Source organism: Ornithodoros turicata, chromosome 3 (assembly GCF_037126465.1).
Source record: "Ornithodoros turicata isolate Travis chromosome 3, ASM3712646v1, whole genome shotgun sequence".
In the NCBI taxonomy this organism is placed as follows: Eukaryota; Metazoa; Arthropoda; class Arachnida; order Ixodida; family Argasidae; genus Ornithodoros; species Ornithodoros turicata.
The window spans coordinates 73,987,124-73,992,144 of record NC_088203.1 but is presented as its reverse complement, the minus strand read 5'-3'; the positions used below and the strand labels follow the sequence as shown (position 1 = coordinate 73,992,144).

The 5,021-nt window shown below is 45.6% G+C and overlaps 1 pseudogene; it reads right to left on the bottom strand.

Moving 5' to 3' along the window:
- Positions 1 to 297: 297 nt before the first annotated feature.
- Positions 298 to 3,995, bottom strand: LOC135387691 (uncharacterized; annotated as a pseudogene).
- Positions 3,996 to 5,021: the final 1,026 nt, after the last annotated feature.

Sequence of the window (5,021 nt, the reverse complement as noted above, 5' to 3'; positions counted from 1 at the left end):
GTGGACAAGTAAACTGGAGTAATGACCGTGAGAATAGCATGGCCTTGAGCTTGAAAGCACAAACACAGAGTGAAGGAAGGAAAACGAAATGAGTAGGCTTTACAGCCGTGAGCCCTGTTCTCTCTAGTCTATTCACTCAGTGTTGGCGCTTTCAAGCTCAAGGCCATGCTACCTACATCCCCTTCGTTTTTATATTTTCTGTCAAACACAAAAGGAAATCACATTCAGGTATATACAGCACTTATTACAGTCAGATGCCGAGGTTATCCTGAGGTTTTGATAACCTGAACAAAATGTCTAGGAAGTATTTTGCCTTTTAACAATATAAGGCAACATGTGTGAGAAAAAAAAAATCATCCAGCTTGGACTTCATATGCACCCATGCCTGATGATCGAAGTAAATGCGCTCAATAGCAATCCATTTGTCAGAGAACAGCACAAAATCTGCCCACAGACATTCTGTCAAGGCCATCTGTCCAAGAACCTGTGCATAGTACTCGTGCTGCCTCTTAAGCCTTGGTGCCCCATTCTCGTCAAAGTCCATGCAAGAGGGCTGTGATCTCATGGCATCAGGGCTGCTGTCCTTCAAGGAATATGGGCACTTAATTTCTAGGACCCCATATGCCTGCTCTTCCGGGTCATACACAATCCTGTCAGGGCTGGCACCCAGCCATGGGCATTCAGGGTGTACAATAAGACCACAGTGGCTAAGTGACACATTGTGGCCACAGGTCCTCATGACACAAATGTAGCGGTCTGCAGCTGCATCTTCGTACTTCCGTCCATACTGCACGGCACGCACACGGGACAAGTCTTTCGGTTCAATGAGGTTGCGCAGCCCCTTTTCCGTCCATTCCTCCCTCCTGAACACTTGGCCAAAGCATGATGCAGTTAACCTATTCAAGCGAGCTTGATGCCAGCATGTACTCTGTGCCTGCCTCCTTGAGTTGAGCTCTAGCGTCCTGGACTCCTCTGGCGAAACTTGTATGTCCTAGTAGCAAAAAAAAAAAGTCACTTATACACAGCATGCACAAACTTTGTGCAAACTGTAAGCTCATTGAAAGCTTCTTTCAAAGCCATATTGTCACTTAGTGTGACAGGCAAGCATGTCCTGCTTCCTCAGGTAATAAAGCCACACAAACTCTACACTCTGTTTTGTCGTCTTTATACAATGTCAGCAAACAATGTAGTATGTTAATGCTGGATACATAACAGCTCTACCGATGTAGTGCACAGCAAAACCTCAAAGGCTGTCTACAGGGGTTGAGGTATACTCACCATCAGTGTGCTCCATTCACTAGCACTGAATGTGCCTTGAAAGATGTGCTGAGATGCCGTACTGAAGAGACACAGCTCCGGGATCACGCTGCACATTCCACTTCCAGGAACAATGTTGTCCGAGACGCACGTCTTGAAGTTTGCGGGCAATATTCTTTGCTGGTAGGACATTGGTGAATCAACTGGTGCCTTCCCAAGTTTTGTGTCGACAGATTGGCCATTCGCAGCTTGCAGGAAAGCACCAAAGGCACAGGTTCCAAGTTTATCGAGACTTTCTCCCAGAGTGTGAGCAGCCTTGAGCTGGGCCTGTTGTTCCTGTTCACAAGCTCTGGAGCTAAACAAACGCAGTGGCAATGGTTGCGGTGCACCACCTTCACGAGGGCTCCTCCAGTCCACATCTTGAACGCTCATGGGTTTAATGTTCTGTCGTCGAGGGCGTCTCCACTGTTGAGGAAGTTCTGTACACGAGAGTTCTGGCGGTGCCTCCCTGAAGCCCTTTTTCTTAAGCAGGATAATGAGACGTAATGCTGCAAGAATGTGGCTACATGCTCCACTTGCCCCAGCAGGGCATCCACAGATTGCATCGCTGACTGCACCACTGCATAAGAGGAACTTAAACAGTACTCTGTACGGCTGGCCACTCTTCTTTTGGCTCCTGTAACACGTTGCCTGAGCGTAGAGAACACCATGCCTGCAAAATAATAGCGAATAAAAATGAGCAAACTGTTGCATGTGTAACTTAGTCACGTGAAGTCCATAGCATACATCTGGCGATGACAGAAAAAGACAGACGGACACAGGCTATCCGTACCCACCTATGTCTTTTCGTTAATAGCCATGTCCCTAGTAGCACAAATTGTTGCTGTGACACTGAAGCAACAGTGGAAATGATGTTCAATGTGCAGCAACGTTTTGCAACATTCCTTAATATTATTCTAATATTAAAGTTGGCCAACGTCTCTATCCATTTTAAAATGTTCCTGCAACGTGGCAGTGCAATGCTTCTCCAATGTTGCTAAGGAACAGCGTCTGAATGTTACTCAGTCACCTTCGAGCAACATTACTCATCCAAGCACCTGACAGTCCGTACCCTACAGTCAAGCAATATTTTGCAAGCCAGTTGTGAAAATGTTGCCTTAAACATTGTGCGAACGTGGGTGAGGCCCCCTTGAAAATTTTTGCCAGCAACGATGCTGGTGAAAAATTTCCGTAACATTAAGACAGCGTCCGAGCCATATTCCTTCAACACAAACAAAACATCGAGGGAACGTTTGAGTTATGTTTCTGCAACATTGAGACGTCAAGACCATATTCCATCGACGCAACTAAAACGTGGAGGCAACATATGTGTTATGCTTCTGCAACGTTGAGACAGCGTTACAGCCATATTTTTTCAACAGAAATACAATACTGAGGCAACATTTGTGTTACGTTGCTGCAATATTGAGACAGCCTTACAGCTGTAATTTTCGAACAAAAATACATATTTAAGGCAACATTTGTGTTATTTAGGTGCAACACTGTGACAGCTTTATATTTTTCCAACAAAAAATAAAATATTAAGGCAACATTTCTGTGTCGAGGCATGTATTTGTAAAAATGTAAGGCAACATTTGCGTTGTATTTTTGCAACATTCAGACAACGTAACAGCAATGTTTCTTGGAAAAGGAATACGACATTCTAGGCGACATATTCGTAATGTGTCTAGGATTTGTGAGGGGGCCTCGTGCGTTCCTCTCAGTTAATATCCCATGTAGCACAAGCCTGACTTCACGACACGGTACTTGACAGGAAGGGATGTGGGATATACTTGACGCATTATAGGGACATGGGTTAAGTGAAAGTATGCGTCATTGTCACCGTTACAAATGTTTCACACCCCCGCTACACTTAATGAAAGTACCCCAACAGTTTGTGTTTCAGTATATGCCCAAGCAGTTTCCCCAGCAGAGTCTACCTCCATAGGTAGCTCTCCTACTTGATGACAGTACGGGTCACCTCTTCCCCCAGTCAGGCGGGATGGGCACGGCACTTATGTAGTCACACATAAAAAATGTGTACATACATACGGTGCCACAGTGTTATTCCAGTGTTGTGCAACCAGTGTTGCACATTGCACGAGTGTTACAAATGAATGTTGCAAATGAAGTTATAAAGCCGTGGACATTAGCATCGTTTGGGCAACGTTGCAGCATGACATTGATGAAATATTGCCATGAAATGAAATAATTTCAAGAGGACATTAGCCACGTTTCTACAGTGTTTGAGTAAAACATTACTACAATGATTGGGCAACAAATTGTGCAACTAGGGGTGTAGCATCAACCAACACACGCTTCACATCCTTGCGCTGATAGCACAATGTGTTTATTTTGCTTTCCTTGTCTTTTTTTAACTCGTGAACTGCGCATGCACTAAACACTGAACGCGTGCGGGTGCTCGAGCTCGATTGCGCGTGCTAGTCAATATTGTGGACAACGTGCTCCACTACAAAACAGCAGTTCACGTACCTGAAGTCGCAGTTGTTTGTGAGCAGTGAAGAAGGCAGTGTGTACGCTTCCACGGCGAAGGCGTAGGACTTCTATTGCTGCCGTGATGACGGTGCCGAAAGAGCACAGAAACTCTGTAACGTTTCATCTGAGAGGTGTGGCAGAGCACCTAAGTCGTTTATCCGCATGTTGTTATCATGCGTAGGGAAACGTCGCAGTTCAGTCATGTCGGCCGCCAGCTGAACAGAGCGGCTTCCCATTCACAACGCCCGAATCCTGACTCTACCAAGATGGCCGACCAAAAAGTGCAAACCAGTGTTGCCCGACGTGAAAGTAATTTTGTATATTACCTATTGGGTTCCCCGCGGTCATTTTACTCAGTATAGCACATAATCCCACTCGTAGTGCAATGGCAGTTGCCGAAATAAATGCGCCGAAAATCCGTGGAAATGCCGCCTCTTTTTGACGGCTCGTAGTTTGAGCGCAAAGATGCGAAGAAAGGGGGTTACATTGACACGCCACACGAGAGGGGAAGGGGTTACAAGCCGTCGGGTGACCTCATTTTTGAAAAGATAGCTCTGATTCCCGCACTCGCCGCGCGTGTTTGTTCCGTGGGTAAGGCTTGTAACCCTTTCTCCCCCTCGTGTGGCGTGTCAATGTAACCTCCTTTCTTCGCAGCTTTGGGGCTACGAGCTGTCAAAAAAGAGGCGGCATTTCCAAGGATTTTCGGCGAATTTATTTCGGCAATTGCCATTGTATTACGAGTGGGATTATGTGCTATACTGAGTAAAATGACCACGGGGAACTCATTTCCGCAAAGAAAAAGTTAGGTTGCCTTGGGAAATTTCGGAGTTCAATTCAAGAAATTAACTTTCCGTCAATTGAAATGAAATACAATTGTTACCAATATGTGGCAAAAGTTATTGACAGAATCCCTTGACCGCATCTCCCTCCGGGGTCTACGTTTTTTACTATGAATTTCTATCATGGTTGGTGGACCACCCTGTACACGCACGATATGTGAAGGGAAATGTTCCAGGGCGAGAGCCGCCGATATTTCGAACGGAAACTGTTCTTCTTCTGGACTGAGAGGCAAAAGTGTCTCTGTTCCGAAATATCGACGGCTCTCGCCCTGGGTCACTTCTCTTCATACTTCCCTAAAGGTTCGCTGTATTTTCTACCCGTCTACATTAACGCACAATATGGGCTACAAAGGGAGTTGGTATGTGTCGGTATGTGGTAATGACAAATTT